This window comes from Biomphalaria glabrata, chromosome 9 (assembly GCF_947242115.1).
Source record: "Biomphalaria glabrata chromosome 9, xgBioGlab47.1, whole genome shotgun sequence".
NCBI classification, from domain to species: Eukaryota; Metazoa; Mollusca; class Gastropoda; family Planorbidae; genus Biomphalaria; species Biomphalaria glabrata.
In genome coordinates this window covers 11,786,605-11,811,242 of record NC_074719.1, presented here as the reverse complement: position 1 = coordinate 11,811,242, position 24,638 = coordinate 11,786,605, and the positions used below count along the sequence as shown (strand labels likewise).

Genomic DNA, 24,638 nt, shown 5'->3' with positions numbered 1-24,638 from the left:
GGTTTACTGTGGGTTAGCTTTTTGGAAAAAAAAAAACAACCTCAGAAGTTTTATCTGGATCTTCTAGTACCTAGGTAGCCCTAACGTAACTTGTAGTAGGCCTACAGTTCCCTTGTCCGAGTGAAATAAAAGACCTATTAAAATGACTTGGTATATCTGGAGAGGGGCTATTTAATATAAGGCTAACTGTGCTGCGGTGTACAGGGATTGGAGCGACACCTTCGATATAGGTCACGGAAGTCACGACTGGAGAAAAAGGGCTGCTAGAATTCCCTGGCCAAAAGTATATTTATGTGAAAGGAGCGTTATAAAACTGGCCGTTCCAATACAACGTAACAGGTAGTAGCTAAAACCTAAGTATTTGGGGTGGTGGTGTTAAAATGTGGGTTGTTTATTGGAAATGCAATATATATATGGTCGAAGATGTAGGCGTTTCTCATTTCCTACGAACACGAAGATGACTGTAATCCAATCATACTTGGCATGGGTAAGTTGGGTCAATTGCACTAGATAGGTTGACTGCAATATTTCATGCTGGCCACTCTCCCTGCTTCACACTTCTTGACTTAAAACACTCAAGGCTTCACGCCATGAGGGGGGATCGAGAGTCGTAAAAGTCAATAACACAATCCTTGAAGGATGGGCGGAACACGTAATCTGCATGCCAGACATTCGCCTTCCCAAACGGCTTCCTTACGGTGAGCTGCGTGCAGTAAAGCGCTCCCGGGGGGGGGGGGGGGTCATCACACGCGCTACAAAGGCAGTGTAAAGACACCCATAAAAGCTCCTTCAATAAACAAATATTCTAGAATCTAGATGATCTAGAAATATAGGCCATATTGCAATATTTTTCATTAATAATGACCAGTGCTTTTTTTATATATATAAAAAGGTGCCGGTACTGAGCGGAACTCAGTGATGGATTGACTAACTTGTTCTTTCTTCTTCTTCATCGTTCTCATTGTTATGTTGGAGTGTTCATATGACTAGACCAATAAATGAGATGAACTGCGCAGTGGTTTCCTAAATCAGGGAGCTCTCCATATAGTTTTCTTTCTATTGGGGTGATTTGGGGCCAATGTCTTATACGGGCCTCTTGGTAGAGAGAGCAGTTTTGGAGGACGTGGTCGGCATTTTCTGGTGATACTCCACATGGGCAGATTTCACTGGTTCCAATTTAGAGCTTCCGGCACATGTGTTGTCGCATTCTGTTGTGTCCGGTCCTGAGTCGAAAGATTAGATGTTGGTCTTGTCGGGATAGCTTATAGTAAGCGTCATCTTTCTTGTGATTTGGATGGGAGCTCATCCATTTCTCATTTATTTTATCTACAATTAATTTCTTCATTTCTTCTGGATAGAGTGCAGAGTTTGTGAGTTTGTTCTCCCACTCTTGGCGAGTGTGTCAGCCTTCTCATTTCCTGCTAGTTGTAGGCCTATGTGAGCTGGTAGCCTAACTTGTAACTACTAATAAATTAATAGTAGACATTAAAATACAAGAAAAGTAATAATTTTTCCCCACATTGAAAAAGGTGCCGGTACGCCGTACCGGTGCGTACCGTCACAAAAAAAGCACTGATAAGAACTAGGCTGTAATTAAGTAGAACATAAGCTCCAAATACTTTTATCAAATCGAATCAATTTAATTACTCAAACATGATATCGTCTACAATGAGGTTTACAATCATAGATGTCTTTAATGTTATAACAAAACAAAAAAACGAAAAAACAAAAAAACGAACGAAAAAAAAAACAACAAGGAACGCCGGGTAGGCGGGTAAAAACATTGTAACAAATAGATCTATACTTCTATAGGTTAGGGAATGCATGTCTAAGATTCTAGCAACATGGTGGTCAGTAAATGTCTCTGGGCATCTAAACTATTACCTAAAAAAGTCTAAGGTAAGACTAATCATGTCTAAGTCGTCATTAAGTTCCCTAAGTCTAAGTAGTGACCAGTACTAGTAGTATGCAGACTAGTCTATGTCATGTAATGATGTAGATCTATAAAGACTATAGATCTAGTATATGGCGGAAAACAGATTGAGATTGAGCTCTCAACATTCTACTTTTGGGACCAATTTTTTGACCAATTTCAAATTGTCTTTTATTGACATATTATAATTTATATATCATTTTTGATGCCCAAGAATAGAGGAATTCAAAAAAAATAAAATCAGAAGCAGCAGACAATTATTTCCCATGAAAATATAAGGTCAAACACACTTACCCCTTGCCTTATAATGACAAATCCATCATTCACAGAAGGTATGTCCAATAATCCATAAATTTCACAAATTCATAGTAATATTAACAGAAAAATGTGTCACAAAGTAAAGTATATTTATAGAACATTTGAAAAAAACAATAAAAACTAGTTTCTTAAAACATTTATGCCTATTAATTGAGCCTCATCAGACCCCACCACCTACGTTAAAAATTCGGTTGTAAATTATACTTAATCATCATCATGAATAACAAAACCATTATCAGTTTTGACATATTATGTATCAATTTTAATGCACAAGAACAGAGGAATCTAAAAAAAGTAAATTCATTATCATCAGACAAGTATTTAACATAAAAAAATGAGATAAAACACACTTACCCCTAATAATGAAAAATCCACCGTTCACAGAAGATATGTCCAATATTCCATGAATTTCACAAATTCACAATATTATTAACATAAAACTGTGTCACAAAGTAAAGTATATTTATAGAACATTTGAAAAAACAAACAAACAACTTTAAAATGTATTTATAACTAATATAAATAAGCCCCCTCTTCGGCCCACCCTACCATGAAAAGTCACTTTTTTTTTCTTTCCTTCATGTCTTAACATATTATTAATAACAATTTTAGATTGATGTACAATTTTAGACTAGAAAAGATCTAATATTAAATAAAAGATAAATAGATCTAGTTCTAGGCCTAATAATAGGCTTAACTTAATTAAGAGTTGCATGGTGCATGATGTTTTTTTGTTTATTTTCTTCAACTAATCTCTGTCTTTGTATTTGTTGTAATGGTTGCTGAGAAAAGAAATAAAAGAAATAAAAACAACATTTATTTTGTTTATTATATGTTTTGTTTTTGTCCATAGGTCATAAGAAGATCTATATTTTATATTTATATTAAGTTCCAATGTCTAGATTCTACATTCACCAACACCAGAACTAGTCCTTGAGTCTAGAATGGTCTAGATCTATCTAGCCTAATCATCACAAACAAGTCAAATACTACATGTTATTAGAATTCATTAGATCTAAGGTCTAGATCTAGACTTAGTTGATCAAAAGGTTAACAATTATTTTTACTTTAAATTTTAAACAAAACTGTCAGTTTCTGGTACATTCCATGGTTCTGGTAGTTGTAGACAATAGTTCAATAGAAAATAGTAAGAAATACGGGATAGGTTTTAAATCTAGATCTAGAATCACGATTTTACCGATCTGGTCTATCAGATTATTAGATTTAACTAGATCTAATCTTCAGACTACACAAGAATTGCTTTAAAGTAGTCAAATATTAAATGATTTCACGCTAAGACGCTCTAACCCTAAATCTAGAGAATGGATCTAGTATTTAATCAAGATTATTCAAGATCTAGACATCGATCTAAGTCTAAGCATTTCGCTAGATTAATTTAAAAATATGGTTTAAATCTGGTCCTTAATTTGCAGATCTAGATTAATTTAGATCTAAATCTAAAAAAATCTAGTCAATACAATAGAAGAAATAACCTACAGTAGATGTAGACCTACGGCAAGCTCGCGACTTTGTTGATTGACTGGCGAGTAACGATGTCTAAGTCTAGTCTTACTTATAGATCTACTAGATCTAGATAGATTACACAAGTATCGCAATTACTAGATGAGTCTAAATTAAAATAATAACTAGATTATGACTTTTTAAACATAAATGTCAGTGGTAGACAATTTAATAGAAGAAATACAGTACGGTACGCAATTACGCGATGGCTATCGTGGTATCGCTAGAATTAGACTCTAGATCTAATCAAATCTAATGTAATGTTAAATTTTGATGTTCTAGATCTAGAATAGATCTAGTTATAGAATAGAAATGTATATAGTAGATCTAGAGTCTAGAAATAATAATATCATAGTCTCTAGATCTAGATTAGATCTAATATCAAAACGAGTGTTTTCCTCACCGGGCGCTCGCTCGCATACGTACGCGTTGTTACAGTCTATGGCGTAAAATAGTGACCTTTCAAATGACCAAAGCCGATGGACTGATTACTAAAGCATAAAAATTACCTAAGAAGTTAATAATCTAAACTAAACTGTCTGTACTATCTAAACTCAGCTATTGCCTTTGCTATATGTTGCCTCTCGGAGTTTCTCTGAGTGAATAACTTTTTTAAAACACACGTTGAAAAAATTTGGTTGACCTTCGATTTTGGCGTTAGACATTCCGATTGGTTAAAAAAAAACGAGATTTAAACAAAAATATATATTTTTTAAATAACCAAAAATAAAAATAATAATACATTATTATTACTGAAATAAAAAAAGATGTATTTTAAAACTAAAATCGATCATTTTTAAATGTTATTTTAAAAATAATGTACAGGGTATTTGGCGATGGATAAAAATAGGACATGATGTCAGGACTAGTTTTTTTCAAAATTTAGGACAAACAAACCATTTCTTTCACTTTTTTTTTTCTTTTATGCGTGTAGCAACCATTTTTAAATAGTAAGTGTGTATTTTATACATAGATAATATAGAAAAAATATGTTTCTTACCTTTTGAAACGGGAGCACCTAAATCCAAAAGTAAATCTTGTCCATTGTTTTTTGCATACTTGCCGGTATTCACAAACGCACAAATTCATTATAAAAACGTATTTCAAAAACATTTTGCTAATGAAGCTTCCATAAACATAGATCTATCCACCAGTAAATCAAATTTTACATGGATGGTCTATTTTATGTAGAAAATGAATGTTGAACTACAAAAATGCATTTTCAATAGGAAATCTGTTTTCCGCCATATATGAATATTATATGTCAGTGTCACTACAGTGAAACAGTTACAGTGTCACTGATCTGATCACTGAGTGTCAGGCATGTCCATTAATCAGGCATTATTCGGCATTTTTATTTTGCGCATGCTGGAAGCAATGCAGTAATGAATAATTAGCCCACAATTGACTAGTCGCAAACGAGTCTATAAAAGGATACCTCTCAAAGTCACCTGCTAGAATATCCACACACTGCAGGACAGCAACAAAAGTAAATAGTATTTTTAGTAAATACCAAAAAAAAATTTTCTACCGAGGACAGATGCAGATGGCGAAAAGTAAATCTAAATCGACCACCTGACACCTGTGGACTGGACATTGGTAAATGCTTGCCCTGGATGTGAAAAAATATTTAGGTTACAGCTGGGGCTGCACAGCCACAGGAAATACTGCATTCCTCACTAATCCTCGACTTCGGACTCAAAGGGTGAAAGACAAGCCTTATTATTATTAGTTGATGATACTAGAATTTACTAGATATTTCAATGGCCTAAATCATCTAAAACTGCAAGGACACAATTAATTTCTAACTATGCAAATGATATCATTGATTCAGAATGAAGTTAAAACAGAAAAATATTTCAGTTTATTCCCACATTTAAAAGTACAAAGTATTGAAGATCAAGTCAATTCTAAAAAATAGTTTAATACATTGAATTGATTGAACAGTTGTTTAAATAATTTTGCCATTGAGGAAGACTGCATGCTTTCATTTATTGTATAAATCAAATTATCTATGGACAGGCCCCACTTAAGGGGATTATTTATATGTAAGAAAGACAGTATGTATACACACACCTGTATGTCTGTCATCAGTACTGTTACAACAGGGGTGGGCAAATTACGGCCAGCGGGCCACATGCAGCCCGCCAGAGTGTTTTATGCGGCCCGCCGACACCTACAGAAGTCAGGTGTGCACACAGTATATACTTATAAAAATGCAAATATATTAAAAATAATATAAATATAAATTATTGAAAATGTCATTATAAAAAGTTTCAAGCAAATGAAGATTATGCTTATTGGCTATAGATACATCTATACACTCAATGCTAGACACAATCTCTGATCAGTATTTATTCAATGCTATGAAGAACTATATTGAATGTTGGGTATGCTTGGAAGAAGATGGCAAGGGTGACAACTGGTGGAGCTCGATCTTTGACTGAGTAAAATGTTTTTTTTTAATACCTCAACTATAAACTTTAAACAGGAAAGTTTGCACAAAGCTTCATAAAATTTCAACTTCATGATAGCAGAACATTTATAGTAAAATTATTAGAGCTAGGGTGTATTAACCACAGGTAGTTCCAATTATGAACAAAATAATCCAATAATTCCTCTATCTTAACATGGGCAAGGTAAACGAGAGCACTATAAAATCTGAAGGAAGAAATTGTTCTGTTACTTGAAGGACATTGACTGTGACTTTGTTACCAATATTTCTAATGAAGAGTGGAAGACAGATTTCAGGTTTCATAATCGCCATTGCAATAAGTTTTTTGCATATATGAAATGTAAATGGATGTTAAATCTTTTCAAACAAGGCCTTCCCATTTCTACAAGCAAGCAAAAGAAAACAGGTTTTGTCATTTTCCTTTGCTGAAAGTTGAAATTATTTCTAGTGAAATGATTAAAAGTACAACACTTATTTAGATTCCTTAATTTTGCAATTTATATAAGCAAATTTTAAGACGCCAAGAACCGGTTTTCAATACCATTAGCTCACCATTTAGCGCAGAAGCTGATTTAGCTCTAGAGGACATAACTCCGAGCAAAGAGAATTTCCAGTCAGTACTTCCACAGGAGTCTTATGGGTGCCAGAATCAGTATGTCAACACTTTAAAAAATGTGCTGTTGTTCACACTATTTGTGTACACATACATCTGTTCTTCTTCTTATTCGTTCTCATTTTGCATGTTGGAGGGTTCAGATTAGTAATCCTATATCTAAGATGACTGCGCAATGTTTTCCAGATACAGGCAGTTCTCCAAATAGTTTTGGTTCTATAGGAGGGCTTTGGGGCCAGAGTCCTATTCAGGTCTCTGATTTAGTATGCACCATTGAAGGACATGGACAGCATTCTCTGGTAATGCTCCAAAAGGGCAAGTTTCGCTCGTCCCGACATTTAACTTCCGGAACATATATTGTCTCATCCAATGAACAAGCATTATATTTTGGCTGGGGGGAAACTAAACAAATATAATTACTGGTCGATTTCGACTGACTGTAATTTGACAGCAGTCACAAGGGTAACCAAGGGTAACAACTAGTAAGCTAGTTCCACAGTTCCGGAACATTAAGCACGAGTGTAAAAAGTAAAATACTGCACATTAAGTACAACTGTATATTAGTGGAGTTATTGTAATATAAAAAGACCACAGCATTTAAAAAAAAATATTAATTGATTTAAAAAATTGCTAACTCTTGTTGTAATTCCTTAACGTGGAGTGTGGAAAAAAAGAAACGTGAATATAATACAGTGTAACTATGAATTAAAAGTTAGCTAGAGTATCTTTCTAAGTTGTATATACATATGTGGCCTGCCATTCCCAAATTTAAAGAAATGTTGCCCTCGATCCAAAAAGGTTGCCCACCCCTGTGTTACAATATAATAATATATATATCTAGATTTATGCCTGATCATGTGGTATGTATACACACACCTGTATGTCTGTCATCAGTACTGTTACAATATATCTAGATTTATGCTTGATCATGTGGTATGTATACATACACCTGTATGTCTGTCATCAGTACTGTTACATTATATCTAGATTTATGCCTGATCATGTGGTATGTATACTAACGCCTTTATGTCTGTCATCAGTACTGTTACAATATATATATCTAGATTTTTTGCCTGACGCCTGATCATATGGTATGTGCTGGAGATTGTCGTCATGGAGTTGCTGTTTTCAAACCCTGCCTTTTCTTATTTCCTCTAGATTCATTGTATATTTAGTCAATGTACTAATCAGAGAAAAAAAATGCAAGCTTACTACAGTTAGAATTTTAGGGTCTTAAGCTTGACATTTTTAATGTTAACTTCTCATATTTAATTTTGTTTCAGTTCATGACAGTAATGAGAATCATGTCAAGCAGTTCTGATGGTGTTCCACAATGGCTAAAGGATCATCATACATGTATGTACATGCTCATTCTTCCTGTTTGGATCTTGAGAACTTTGACATTTATTCAATATTTGATGTAAGTACTATGGCCTGTAGTTTTATATTGAATACCATTTTGTAACAGATAATTTGTTATTTCTGTGAAAGAATTTAATTAACTTGCAATTGTACAGCATTAACAGTCATTACAAGTGAAGGTCTATCATATTTGATGTTTTACTCTTACTAGACCTAGACGTAGGACACATATAACCTTCCTCATTTTCATCTTCTTCTATCACTTCTACAAATCTCAAAGTATCCTTTTCTATCTCTAAATCACGCTCAAAATATCCTCATCTATCACTAAATCACACTCAAAATATCCTCATCTATCACTAAATCACTCTTAAAATATACTCATCTATCACTAAATTATGCTCAAAATATTCACATTGTCAGGTTTTTTTTATTACATGGCTCAAGGGTACCAGGTATTTAGGGAAATTATAACTTGGATTGCTTTGGTTGTAGTAATGTAATGTCCATTTGCTTGTAGTAATGCAGTGTCTTACTAGTTGATGTTAGCGTGGGTTATTCATTTGTGGGTGTGTGGAGTGGAGCTTGAACTGAAACTCGAGTTGGTGTCCAGCGATATCCGTGTCAATCTCTTTATATTGTCCCATGATGGCCATTCAAATTTTGAACATAATGGCTCTGGTATGTGATCCACATATTCAGTGAGGCTCTTTGTCATTTCTTTTGGGTCCTTACGAAATTCATCAAACAAATAGTTCATAGGTTTATGGACATTAACTGAAAAATAAAAATTAAATTTTTTAGTAAATATATAAAAAAAAAATTTACGAGCAATGTAACATAACATAATGCGTAAATATAACTTCAGTTCCATAAACCTTGCTATGTAATTAAGATACAAATATTTGTTTAAGTTACAAGACTTTTGCGTTAGTTTCAAAAGAAATAAAAAAAATAATTTCAACTTTGTGTTGGAGATTTCTTTTGTTTTTTTTTTTGATGCTGTAGTCTTCTTTTTTGTATTTTGGAAAAATGATACTACATCGTACATTTCCTTCCTCGTCTGTGTCATCAGTTTCCTCTCCACAATTTTCATTGTATTGCATGGCTGCAATGTGGAGCCTAGTCAATAAACAAATGAAGGACATTTAGAAATATGGTACTCTAAACTAGTAGTACTAACAGGTTGATGAAATATTATATGGTATAATATTACTTAACTGCTTCGCATTCCTAAATAAAAAAAAAGCAGTGTGCTTTGGTGCAAATTTTATTACAAGACTGGAATGATTCCAGAGCAGCTGTTTGGTATATTAGAGAATAGCTTTTTAATTTCCTTTTTCAATTTGCGATTGTCTAAGATTTTGCAAACACTTCCATATAGTTTCTGTAAAGAATTAACGTAGAAAAAAGGTCGGAATATTTCAAGATTATCCTTCTGTTGGTGAGAAAACATTCAAACAGGTTTCCCAAGACTTAAGTTAAACATTAATTTAATATAGTAAATCAAGAAAATACTCACCAGGCTCAAACTGTATTGTACTCAATGCCATGTAAACATGAGGGAAGCAGCAAATTTGGGTGACCTGTATGCTGATTGACCAAGTGATTTAAAATGCTTTGCCATTTGGCAAGCATTAAATCGCAATTACCATCTGAAGTTGAAACAGCACACCAATACAAATGGTTGATGATAAATTTTTTCCATCTGTTTACTAGCTCTCCCTCTTGTTTTAAACTTATGTAATCCAATTTTTTTTTTAAGCCCTACAAAAAATATAGATACATTTTAAACAAACTGTAATGCATTTTAAACATTGTACAGCACTTTTAAAATATGAAAGTTAAATTTTGGCACAACATACCTTTAGCAACATGCCAAATGTCATAAAAAATTGCCTTATGTAATTCTTTTCAGTTCGTAGGAACTTTAAAACAGATGTAAGACAATCTGTCGTTAAGCACTAAATAATCAGCCCACTTTCTTCCAGGAAATCTAGAGATCCTTTCAATCCTTCCAACTCACATACATTGCTATTGGCATTTTCAGTACTCTTAAAAAAAAAGTTAAATTTTAAAAAATATTTTAGTTTTTCTAAGTTATAAAAAAAAGTCTTACCTGTACAACTTGAACGTCCAAAACCTTGTTGATTTGGCACTCCAAAATGGAATACAAACCATATTTGGCATTATGTCCTTGAGAGTCACTGTGCCCATCTCCTGCTAGGTTGAGACTCAAGTTAGTTATTTTAAGTTGATTTATAATGTCTTTCTGTTCATTTGAAAATACATTGTCCACCTTTAGCAACATGCCAAATGTCATAAAAGATGCCTTATGTAATTCTTTTGAGTTCGTAGGAACTTTAAAACAGATGTAAGACAATCTGTCGTTAAGCACTAAATAATCAGCCCACTTTCTTCCAGGAAATCTAGAGATCCTTTCAATCCTTCCAACTCACATGCATTGCTATTGGCAACTTCAGTACTCTTAAAAAAAAAAGGTTAAATTTTAAAAAATATTTTAGTTTTTCTAAGTCATAAAAAAAAAGTCTTACCTGTACAACTTGAACGTCCAAAACCTTGTTGATTTGGCACTCCAAAATGGAATACAAACCATATTAGGCATTATGTCCTGGAGAGTCACTGTGCCCATCTCCTGCTAGGTTGAGACTCAAGTTAGTTATTTTAAGTTGATTTATAATGTCTTTCTGTTCATTTGAAAATACATTCTCCACCGTAGCATGTAAGTAGTCTTTCTGGTGTTTAAAAAAAACTTAGATTCTGAAACTCTCACAAAATTTAAGGCATCCAAAAATTGCATTGTCCAAAACCTTGATGATTTGGCACTCCAAAATGGAATACAAACCATATTTGGCATTATGTCCTGAAGAGTCATTGTGCCCATCTCCTGCTAGGTTGAGACTCAAGTTAGTTATTTTAAGTTGATTTATAATGTCTTTCTGTTCATTTGAAAATACATTCTCCACATTTAGCAACATGCCAAATGTCATAAAAGTGCCTTATGTAATTCTTTTGAGTTCGTAGGAACTTTAAAACAGATGTATGACAATCTGTCATTAAGCACTAAATAATCAGTCCACTTTCTTCCAGGAAATCTAGAGATCCTTTCAATCCTTCTAACTCACATGCATTGCTATTGGCATTTTCAGTACTCTTAGAAAAAAAAGGTTAAATTTTATAAAAATATTTTAGTTTTTCTAAGTCATATAATAAAAAAAAAAGTCTTACAAACCATATTTAGCATTATGTCCTGGAGAGTCACTGCGCCCATCTCCTGCTACTTGAACGTCCAAAACCTTGTTGATTTGGCACTCCAAAATAGAATACAAACCATATTTAGCATTATGTCCTGGAGATTAACTGCGCCCATCTCCTGCTAGGTTGAGACTCAAGTTAGTTATTTTAAGGTGATTTATAATGTCTTTCTGTTCATTTAAAAATACATTCTCCACCGTGGCATGTAAGTAGTCTTTCTGGTGTTTAAAAACTTTGATTCTGAAACTCTCACAAAAATTAAAGCATCCAAAAATTGCATTGTCCAAAACCTTGTTGATTTGGCACTCCAAAATAGAATATGAACCATATTTAGCATTATGTCCTGGAGAGTCATTGTGCCCATCTCCTGCTAGGTTGAGACTCAAGTTAGTTATTTTAAGTTGATTTATAATGTCTTTCTGTTCATTTGAAAATACATTCTCCACCTTTAGCAACATGCCAAATGTCATAAAAAGATGCCTTATGTAATTCTTTTGAGTTCGTAGGAACTTTGAAACAGATGTAAGACAATCTGTCATTAAGCACTAAATAATCAGTCCACTTTCTTCCAGGAAATCTAGAGATCCTTTCAATCCTTCCAACTCACATGCATTGCTATTGGCAACTTCAGTACTCTTAAAAACAGATAGTCGTAGGTTTAATATATAAGTTTCCATCTCCTAGACTGGCTGCCAACGAAGGCTGTAGAGCCCAGTCTGGCCAGAGCTTGAATTGCAGTTTTAGTTCTTCACATCAACTTCTATTAGCATTGCAACCCACAATTGCACAATTTTTATACATAGTTTTCCAGGCATAGATTTTTAAATATTTATCGTTGTATTTATATTATAATTTTTTGCAAGTCTTCATGAATTTATATTTTGTCAATTAGGCTACATCTCAATTCCAGTAGTAGAACAGTTTTTGGCCTCTTTCGGTCGTTGGGTGGTGGGTGCCACTGGTAAAGTTTTGAGATCGTGTAGATTATTCAAATTTAAGAATTGTTGTAAATCTAAATCCAGTCATCTTATCTAGACTGATTCAAATTACTGTACATCTCGATCTTGTTCTGGAGAGAACTAGATGGAAACTTGTTCAAACATGTTTTTTTATTTGAATTTTGTAAATAGACCTTTATCAGATATGTACAAGAAATGGAATCAGTTTGCATTCTTCCAAAAATGGAAAATAACAAAATCTGATTTTTTTGTTAAAAAAAATATAAAAATCTTGATTTTTTTTTTTCAGCTGGAGAAATATCTAAAAAAAAATATTGCTCTCATCCATGTTTTCGGAGTCAATAAGATTGACATATACAGCATACACATTTTTTAGTTAGTGTCCGCCATATATTATATATTTCTCAGGGCTACACAGGAGAAACGACTTTTAACTTTAGATCATCACTCATGAAGAAAAAAAAGGAAAGATTAGTTGTGGAACTTCATGCCCAACATTTTTATCCAAATTGTACTTATTTCTTTCTTTTTAAATAGGGATGTGATTTAAGTCAATTAGATCAACCTGACTTCTAAAACTTGGATGAGAAAATGCATTATATTTAAACATTTGTTTTGTCTAATCTAGCTCACAGAATAGATGAGTAAAGTTATTGCTTACAGAAACAAGATCTTTCAATAGTCTTTCATTTCTTCAATAGCCAGATATATGTCATATACTTCAGACAAAAAAAAAATGAATAGTCCAGAAGCCTTGATTAACTTGATAAATTACCTTGACCTTGTTGTCTATGATCATCATAACTAGTCATGCCTGTCCTACTTTGAATTCATATAAACCTTCTTCCTATATCATTCCTTTCTGCCAACACAGTATGAAACATCTTTTGGTATCCATTTACTCAGCACAATAAAGCTGTGGCAAACACTTCAGTGGTCATACTTAAAACAAACACAACATTTTTAAGAATGCAACATTTTTTTTTTTTACATTACATGCAATTAAAAATATTTATCCAAAAAACTAATATGTTATTAAATAAAATACTTTAACATTTAACTCTGCCTGAGGCAGTTCTACTCATTCTATAGAATGCCTTGGCAAGCTGAGCACAATAGGCAAAGTACAAATGAAGAAATTATTTCCTCCTTTGCCTGAAACTGTCATTCTATAGAATTCAAGAGTTTGTAAAATCAGTGTGAAATCCTTTTTTTTTTTGATTCCCATAAGTATTGTATTGCATCATAGTAACAGATGAAATATTTACTTGCACTGTGTAGTGTATGCCAGTTACAATTTTTGTTTCATGAAAATTAAAGTGACTGATGACTGGTAAGCTTACTGGCAATGTGAAGACCATAGTTCTCTTGAAATATTTTAAACTTTTAAAATGTCTACAGCTGATGAGACCATCATTTCAAATGAGCTTTTCATGACTCCAAGGGCTTCTATTGCTTCTTCCTCTTCTTCTAATAAGCTACCGGCACCTAAATTGACAAATTATTCATTTAGAGACTCATATAATATTTGTCTTTTAATGCACTTCCCGTCTATCACGCAGTCTCCATTAGTAGCACTAAACAGGGTCAATATATTGACCTTCATGTTCTTATATACCGGTACATTTTTTTAATTCTTTACCGGTACCGGTACTTAGAAGTAAAAAAAAATAGACAAATCTTTTTTTTCAGGCCCAGATATTGACTATCAATGTCACTTTGATATATAAAATATACATTATTACAATATAGGCTACTGTTAAAATCTAATTTTAATTTGTTTACTTCCATAGTGCCTATACAGTAGTGTCATAGTTTGTTTATGTACAATAATGAAATAATGGACCATGCTAAGTTAATTTGAACCGTCGGTAATGGCGCAGGACTCCAACCGACAATAATGTATATTTAAAAAAAAATTCTCCAGCAAGATCCAATCGAAATATTATCCACTCTTCTCACGAGATGAACATTCAACCTCCCCCCCCCCCTCTCAAAGCAAAATTCCGAACAAAAACCACCTTCACTTGTCCACCTCCCACTCGAAAGCCACCCTCCTCCTCCAGAGTTAACAGGAGAGGCAGACTGACCTCATCACTGGTAAACAAAACAAATAATTAGAAAGGGGTGGGACTTGCCGACGCATATTTGTTGTTGTTTACAATCAGTGCTGAATTTTTTTTATTTTCCTAGCGCATTATTTATCATTGTTAAAAAAAAAATTGTCAGCACTAGCCAATGCTAGCCAGTGATGAGAGGGACATTCGGAGTAGGCCTATATATAGTGCACGTAGGCATATGTCTGGAATAGACGTGACCTTCGCGTGCAAACAAAAATCGTCAGGATAACTATGTACGACAGACGTGAGAACTTTATCCGTTCTGTTAGGTCTTCTTTAAAAAACGTTTAATTGCGGAAGACGCCACTCGCTAAAACGGTCTAGATCTAGGACTACCGGTACCATTGAAAAGATGAAACGACGTTTCTCGTTTAATTTCGTTTTAATTTTATTTGTTTAATATTAATTTATCAACTATACAATCACGGCATTGCCGTCCCTTTAAAAGTAAGATGACGGAATTCGTTTCGGCCCTCCCACCCCCCATCACTGGTCAGGACGCCCCACTGTTTGAGACACTTTTTTTTTTTTTTTGTTAATGCGGAAGTGGTCTTGCAAGGAAGTGCTCCGCCGACTCTTTAGAAAGCGCGCGTTTCTGCGTCCACTACTGACCCTCACTGCACACGTTGAGCCAACGCACGTTGTGGTCGGGTCGTCTCAGTAGTGGACATAAGATGGACTGCTCAAAACGGGCTAGCCTCAAGGTTCAAGTGATGACATCGTCAGGCTTAAGGTAGAACTTTTGATCATGTACTTGTATAATACTTCACGATGATTGTTAAACCACTAAATTGTCTAGACTAGATATAATTATATAGATATATGAAAATCCGGAAGTAAAAAAATGGCGTTTTTCTTACTTTCTGTACATAGGCCCTTGATTGAAATCGATTATAATGATTGTAAATCCATTGAAATCGTTGCCAAAATGGGTGAATATGGATACATTTTATATTGAGGAACATTTTTTTTTCATGTGGATTATAAAAAAATGTGTATTTTCCTACTTTTTTTAAACTTGAAGGTATATCATATAATATGTATTTTTATGTTTACTGATACTCATTTTAGGTAAGGTCCAAGAAGTTGATTTTTTTTCCCCGTAATAGATTATACATCTCAATTATTTAGTTAATAGTTATTCTCATAGAAAGAGAAAAAAAAATAGAGTTAATAGTCCTGGGTTGGGGCATCAAACTCAAACCCATGAGTTAGGGAGGTGAACAAAAAAATTTTTTTTTGAAAAAAAAAATTTTGCTTAGTAAATCATTAAAATACTTTATTAGAACTGTCCATCGATGTAAAAATTATGACTGTATGTTTAACGGTTTTTGGACGCGTTTTTGCTTAACATTGACCCCAATGGAAAAAGTGAGACGACATTTTGTAAAATTCAACAAAAAAACACACACAGTTTAGTTAATTTTGACCTCACCATTTATTATTATACATCAAATGAAAGCTTTTGCTGTGCCCTACCCAAGCCTGTTATATATTTATATAATGCTAAAGTAATTAAGGTAAAAAAAATAAGAATAATGAGGTCACTAAACATTTTTTTTAACGATAATGCTTATAATTTCGTTATTTTTAATAAACAAACACAAAACCATGTATCAGAAGAAAGCTAAAGTTGTACATTACCTATCTATATATTCATTTGTATATTAATTAACATAAAAAATAGTTAAATGATGGGTAACAAAGTCACTGATGACAACTTACAATCAATTGCTTCATCTGGATATAAAGTTTCTGATGTATGATACTGAATATGACATAGATGATACAGGCGATTCAGTATGGTAATATGAGGTATTAGCCATGACATGAGTTGTAGGCAGTAGTTGAAGATGATACAGTTGATTCAGTATGGTAAGATGAGGTATTACCATGACACGTGATGAAGGTAGTAGTCGAATGCAATGAAGATCTAGAGTGTTAGTACAACATTCATATAATACTGTTGATGGTGACATACATTAATACAGGTGATTCTTAGTTCAGGTTTTAACCATAACGAGTTGTAGCCAGTAAACGGTAAGTACATGACATGAGTTGTAGGCAGTAGTTGAAGATGATACAGTTGATTCAGTATGTCAAAATAAGGTGATTCTTAGTAAGTTCAGGTGTTAACCATAGCATGATTTATAGCCAATGAAGCTCTAGTGTTTAATTGAAAATTGTGGCAGTGGATGAAGTGAAATGAAAGGGTTATGATGTGAAGAAAATGGTGTTACTAGTTTAAATTACTTTTAAAAGTTAGATATATGTGAGGTTATTAGCCCGCCTTCTAATGCGTGCAGCTCCCATGGCCCATTCGACCCTTTCTTTCCGAGCTGATTCCGTCAGGGAATCTAGATAGGCCACAGTATTGTTCTTTTTGGAACGGACTTTAGAAGAGATGTAGCAGACTGTTGCACTGGGTGCACGTTTTTTTCTGCACTGAACATGCCAACCACCTCTTCTGAGTCCATATTATGTGACCTAGCAGATTCTGCTTCAAGCTTCATCAGCTCAGATTCATCCATACTTAGAAAACTTTCATACTGCCTCTGGATAACAGACGCAATAGAAGACAGGCAATCTTTCAACATACGCTCAACTTGCATATCTTGAGGGCATAGCAAAAGAACTTGCAGTACAAGGTCATTGGCATCAAGGTCTTCATCAAAGAAGTCTAAGCTCCTTGTAAAAATGCTGAAAGGATTTTTCAGACATTCATTTACTCAGGCTAGAACTCCTTTAATGACTGTGACGCCCTCATAATAAGAAATATTTCTCACATCATCTTGGGATGTGTAAAATTTTCTCATCCAAGGGCCAGTCAACAGTTTTCCTATTAGGCCCATGACATATAATTGTTTTTTTGCAGCTTGAAGTTGGAGGTCGTACAGCAATGCTGCTGTCAGACCTCCACAAGGAAGGGCAGAGGCAGATCCCAAAAAAAATCTAAAAATTGTTGAGAATGAAGGACCAATATTCCACAAGTATGGAATAATACGTGGAAACGATTACCCCTATACCGGGGAATAAGGCCCTTCTTCAATTTTTCTTTAACTAAAAAGGAAACAAAACCTTTGGGATTGCCTGTACCCATTTTGTAACGCATTTTGGTCAGCTGCAAAACAATGTTACTTGCCAAGCAGTCACAACCAAAAAGCTTACCTTGTTCTGTCTGCAGGGTCTTAAGTGCCTCCGTGCAGCCTTTAGCAATGCTATCAAGCGGGTGCACGTGGCAATTAAGCTCAGTCAAGGATTTGTCCCACAACTCAGACAATCACATCACAGTGGCATGGTTTACATGAGCCCGGTCAGACATAGTGTTGGAGATATTTTGGATAATTCTATCCCGGCACTCATGTAAATCTGTCTTGTGAAAATTGGAGTACACTTCTGCCAAGTTTTGAATTGCTTGACAGATGTGATTCCCATAATCCTCAGCCGTCCCACCACTCAGGTCATCTAAAGCAATTACTAAAGTATTAGACTTGGTGGTGAGATGCACTGAATTGACATGTACACCCTCTTGGGTTGTGGCATCAAACCCAAGAGTTAGGCCTGGTGTAGCCATGACAACTTCAGCGGCTTGCAGGTCTGATATAACACCAAGTTCTCTTACACAGTTTTCAATACAACTTTTGTCAGGGACAGAATCAATAAGGATCCCCATTTTGTGGGACAAACTATCAATTACATGTCAGGGACAGAATCAATAAGGATCCCCATTTTGTGGGACAAACTATCAATTACAGAGGGGATTCTTTTGATGGGGACATTGTTAGAAATACAATCATAAATAATTAATCTGGCTATTACATTATAAGTTTTTTTGTCTTTTTTTAAGGGAAGTAGCATCAATATTTTCTAATTGTGAAACTTTATCTTCAAGGACCAGTTTGTCACACTGAAGGGCCTTAATGATTGTGTCCCTCTCAAGCAATTCTTTATTATGATTTGATTTAATTTTAATTATTGATTGATCATATTTATTTTTTGTGGCTATTAATTTAGTCTTCAATTTAGCAATTTCTTCATGGCCAGATTCAGTTTTAAGTTTTTTTAATTCCTTTTTAAGATTTCTAATAGTTTGTTTTTTTCTCTCCACTGACTGCTTAAAGTTTTTAATTAAATTAGGCTGATAATTAATTTTTAACTTAAGTTCCTTCATTTTTTTAAATGTTTCTTCTTCTTTCCTCACCCCTAGACTCGGCGAGCAAAGATAAACGCCTTTTTAAGGCTTTTTTTTCTGGGTGTAAGTTCCCCTTTTGTGGGGAATAGATTCAGTGATTGGTGTATGTATGTTTTGCACAGCTGGTATTTCAATATTGGAATTAGGATTAGGGACAGTATGAGAAGGGAGTTGATAAAAAATTTGAGAGCATATTATTTTTATTTGTCCTAGATTTCTTTTTAAATTTTTTTTTATATTTTATAAGTGTACTGTGAATTAATCTTTTTAAGTTAACTAAGGTTTCAGAGGAGGGAATTCTAAAGGAAGAACTTATAATTTCTGTAGAATTTGGATAAGATGAGTCATTGGCTATAAAAACATGAAGCGCATGGCCATTTAAGCACATCTTATCCATAGTGCCAGATCCAGGTTCTGGTAAATCACCATAGTTTTCAGATAGAAACTGAAACAGTTCTGAGTCTTTAAGTGACCAAACTGCTGCAGTCCTTTTTTTAACATGATTTCTGAAAATAAAACTGCATATTAATATTTTGCTTAATTTTGTGTAATAGAAATTTTGCCCTATACTTAGCAATTAGAAAACTGTAACTGTAAGGCATTTTTTATTTTACTTCTTTCTAATCTGAACTATTCCTACTCTTAGCATTCTAATATATAATTATGCCAACCATGTCTATAGCATAATAGATGTATTTCATCATTACTATTGCTTACATTTATTATATTAGTAATGTTACTAGTTAGTAAATGAAGCTTTAACAAGTTTAAAGTTAATAGTTAATAAAGTTAATTATAAAAAAAAACCTTGATGTAGCTAGGATGATCAAAATTAAATTTCATTACTAATAAATAAATAATCATTATGATAATGATAATTTAAATCTTGTAAATGAAATTATTATAATTATTAAATGATTAGGATCTCACTGACTGAGTTACTCTGTGTGTGAGTCACCTCAGCTTTTTTTTTTTTTTTTAATTTTATTTTTTACACTTGTCACTTCCTAGACATAACCAAATCAAGTTTTAGTCTAGTCTATAGCTCAGACTCTAACCTTAACCCATATTAACCTATTCTGGATTAGTATTACGATAATTAAACAGTTTAAAAGCTGAAAAATTATCAAAAGATGTCCAGTCATTCAATAATCGGTTGTTCGCTGCAACAACCTAGTATTAAAGTACAATAATTACCTGAATAGTTGATAATATTATAAAAAATTTTGTCTTATGGATAGTTCGGACTAAGATCGCTTTTAGCGATGCTTCTCTCTCTCTCTCGAATTCAGAGCGAATGATAGAAAAAAAAACAAGTTTTAAAAAAAGCGTATGCTCTTCAATTTCGGCGACGCCACTTCCGTTTGGTTTATAAAAAACATGATAAAACATTATTTTGTATATTTTTTTCTGTTTTTTAAATATGATAAATATGGAAGCCATTATGTTGCCAATTAGGGTTGGAGACTGTTCCTCAACTGACTTAGTTTCCAACCAGGACATCGCCAACTGTTGCATTGTGAACCCTGTGATACTGGAAATCAAACATCCCAAGAGCCCTTTCACTGTGCATGTTGTGAAGAGGAGCTTTAGATGTCCTTACCACAGTCTCAGCATCAGGATTTGAAAGGGAGCCATCCAGATAGCTAGATAGCTGTCTCTGTAGCACCTTACAAAAAACCTTCAGCAAGTTCTTTTGTGATCTCGATAAATACTTCATCAACAGTCACATTTCTCAGGGCTTTTTAGAATGAGATCTTCAGTATCCAGAGTCTGGCCAAAGCAATTAGTTAGCATTGAGAGGAGATTCTCTGGAGAATCCACAATAGCCTTTAGTTTGACAATACAGACCTTCACATGAAGGATCTAGAAAATGAGAGTAAAAATAAATATAATAGCTGCATAAATGGTATCGTTAAAATTACATTATTTTTTTTCTTTAAAATTATAGATGTGGTAGAAAGATTTCATCTTTCTCTCATTTTTGTATACCAATGTCATCCATGGTCCAGTCAACATCTTGCCAAAAAGCCCTGTTAATAAGTATAATAATTGTCAAAAGGGTTGAGACTCCTAAAAAGGAATTATTTTGAAACTATAAAAATGAATTTGCCGAAAGAAAATGTAAAAGTTATTACCTAAGACTCTCAGCTGAACAAGAATGTTTGGTTGCTGCAAGTCTTCAATCAATGACAGCCGATAACTGGTCTCATTGCAGTATCTTTGCAAGTACAACTGGTCTCATTGCAGTATCTTTGCAAGTACCGTTGCAACAGATTCTTCAGCCAAATGATAAAGTCAGCAGAGTTGAACAGGATGTGATGTCTGTTCCCCATATATCTGACAATCACCCCAACTTTCAGATCTGAGAGTCTTTAAAAAGCCTTGAAGCTAGATGGATAACCTGTTGATGCCTTGTGTCTGAAAAAAATAAAATCTTAGGGAGATAATAAACATTTTAATATAGAGATATTTAGACAATTTCTTTTTTAAAAAACTTACCTCAGTTTTGAAACTGCTTGAATCAAGTAAGCATATTTCCCTTCTTTGCCGAAAGTGTTGCTATTCACTGAATACTTATGGACTTTCTTTGCTTCATTTGCCAAGCCATCAAGTGGGTGAAGGTTACAGTGCAAGACTAACAAATCTATGGCAAAGAGCTGAGTTGCTGGCTAACACAACTATTAAAGGGGGACCCTATCTGTGATGCTTCCTAAATTTGTACAGTATTCGATGTTGTATGCCTGAATATGTGGATTATGTTGTCCCTAAATTTCTAATAACGCCTACAATGTGCACAAAGTAATCTAGTGTAGACCCACCCCCAAGTTTACCTATCTCTAGTGTAAATGTTTTCCCACCAAATGATAAATTTACTTCATTAATAGGTGAGCCATCAATAGTTGTGGCATCCCAAGCCAATGTTGCTACCAGCTCTGGTGCTGTATACGAAGCCTCCACCAACTGCAAATCGGATATAATGTCCATCTCATTAGCCATCTGTGCAGTAGTAGATGGAGCAGGAATCTTCACAATTGAAATGTGTGTCAGTTCATTTAAAATATACCTGACAAGAAGCCCTGCTTTTTCTACTGGCACTTGACTCTCCAAACAAGCATAGAGACACTTGCGAAATGGGGCATCATACTTTCCTCCCAGGCAGATGCTCTGAGTAGATTGGCTGGAATAGCTATCAGTTAGCATCGCACCAAGTTCATCTATCCACACCTTTCTTTCCTTCAAATGATAACTTTAATGACTGAATTCTGTCCTTCAAAAGGTTTCTCTGCTCTGATCTTATCTTAGCAATTCTTTTCCATTTAAAAAGTTCAGCTGCTGCCTTCTTCAGTGTCAAACTCAACTGATGATTTTCTTTACACATGCGTTCATTTTCACTCTTAAGTGTAGCTTTCACTTGACGATAAGATGTTATCAGCGTAGATTTCCTACCAAGCTCCTGATTGACTCTTCTGGTGTTGAAGCGCTTCCTTAAAAGACGAATCGCTTTTCTGCTGACAAGTAGTTTTTCTGACAGACTGGCACTGTGAGCTACAAAATGCTATCTGTGTGCAACAACGAGCACAGTGTCGTTCTGTATTACCTGGCCTTTCAGTGGCCTCAACATCACCTTTAGGTCACAAGTTCTTTACCATGCTAGGTTGTTCAGTGCTGACAGGTCTCTTTTTGCCAGCAGCATTGATAGAAAAATCTTTGTCCAAGTAATGTGCAACTAGGTATAGAAGAAAGTTTGTTCAAGTAAGGTGCAACTAGGTGCCAGCTGCGGGTAATCTTCCTAGAAAAGTTCTTCATCTCAGTCATATGCCTTCAAACCTTATTGTCAGCTGTAGCCTTGGTTGTTGCAATGCCAGCTTTTGTAATATAACTGAAAACAGCATCAGCCACATTCACAACAGTGTTGTTGTAAAGAAGATATTCTATGTGACCAAATTTCAGTTAAAATCCAACTGCTGCTGCCACAGCAGCAATGGAAATATCAACACAATAAGTGTCTGATACATAAATCCTGAAGTCCTTCATGCTGCCAGGTAAAAAGGAACCTGCCACCGAAGTGCCTGTCACAACTATAGGACTGTGCCGTATCCTCATCAGTCTGCACAACAATCCTGTCAACACCTACAACATTCACATCATGGCCTGCCACGCCCACATTAGCTGAGGAAAAGGTCACAAAATTTAGTATGCTAATAAGCATAATAAAAAAAATTATGTATGGTCAACTTACCAGTATGCTCAATACGCTGGAACTCCATGAAGACAATAGTAAAGCACTGATATAAATCTAAAGAATTAACTGATATCTGGTCCTTGAACAAAGGGCTCCGATTATCCTTTTGTGTCTGATTTTGAAGACGAAAACTTGTAATTTGAGTTGTTTCATTTCTTTGATGTGTCTGCTTCTTTCCTCACTCCTGACTTGGAGAGTAAAGATTAATACCTTTTCAAGGCTTTTTTTTTGTGGGTGTATTGGTAAGTTCCTCTCTTATGTTAAAGTAGGTACTTTGATAAAAAATTCAAACTTAATGAATCTTTTTTCTTAATGAAACTAGTATAGTTGGAATTTAACTTAGATCTTTTTGAAAGGAGTTCAGTGATGAGTATGCTTTTAAGTTAAGTAGAACATAAGTTATGACCATTTTAGTGTCAGAAAATTAAAAAAACAAAAATTTTGACCAAAATGTTTCAACTAATATGCATATCCCAAATATATATATATATGTTTGTGTAGTTTACACCAAGCCTGTATGTATCATCGACGTGTTGATTGTTGTCATGGACCATAAAAGAAATATCACTGATAAAACCATCCTTAAATAGTTCGTAGCCCTTTATTAAAACATTGGTATAGTTATTTGAACATTCATGAACTTCGTTGATGTATATAAATTTTCAAATTTTTGTTAATGTTAAACCTTTAGAAATAGAGGAGCAACAGCAATGGAAATATAAGAAGACATGGCCATTCTCCTCTTTGTTGTTCAACCACCACGTGACTTTGCTGAAAGTAGGTCAGAAATGAAGAACAACACCATTTTTTAAAAATAAGAACAAAAACTCACACAACTTCGTTAATTTTAATATCCCAGTTTATTGATATGGATCAGATGAAAAAAAAAAAGAAGCTTATAATCATAAGCCTCTTATATTTAATGCTTAAGTAAATAAAAATATTTAAAAAAAAAAAAGAGCATAATTTCATTCCATTGTGGACATTCCTCGCGTAAGAAATTGCACCAGTCATGGGTAATTATCAGCAATCATTACAAGCATACTAGAAAACATATCCTCATCACGCATACTATTGCGATATTGAAACTCTTGCAAATAGCTTTGAAACAATGCACAACTTGTTCCGAAATTGTCTTTTAAACTTGTGTTTCGCCCGCACCAACAAATTCTCGATGTTTTGAGTATGAATCAAAAATTTCATCCGCTCAAACGATTGACAAGCCATGATTTTCATTACACATTTCTCGCACAATAAATTGCACCAGTCTGTAAGTATTTATTTATTCACTTGTCTGGCTTCTCATGACATTTGTTGCCAAGGCATGTCACAAGCCCAACAATAGGTCATAATTATTGACTTATACTTAAATTGCTGCTGTAAAAAATAGCAGTTTCACACAATGAACTCCATTGATAACCATCAGCACAATGTCTGACGCATACTAATGAGCAAGGATCTTTGCAATTTTCACAATAGATTTCATTTTTTATAAGTCTCGCCATAGGTCATGGTGATATTTTCTATGAAAATATTTAGACTCATCTATCTCAACCACAATTGGCTCAAAATTTTATCAACGCCAACGATTTGCAAGCCATGATTTTCATTTCTTTGTAGACATTCCTGGCGTAAGAAATTGC

The 24,638-nt window shown here is 34.1% G+C and overlaps 1 long non-coding RNA gene across 1 annotated transcript; it reads left to right on the top strand.

The window, feature by feature from the left end:
• The first annotated feature begins 1,762 nt into the window (after nt 1–1,762).
• LOC129928433 (uncharacterized) lies at nt 1,763–23,953 on the top strand. Its single transcript, XR_008779980.1, has 2 exons — nt 1,763–1,899; nt 8,124–23,953. It is a non-coding gene; the product is annotated as an uncharacterized LOC129928433 (long non-coding RNA).
• Nucleotides 23,954–24,638: the final 685 nt, after the last annotated feature.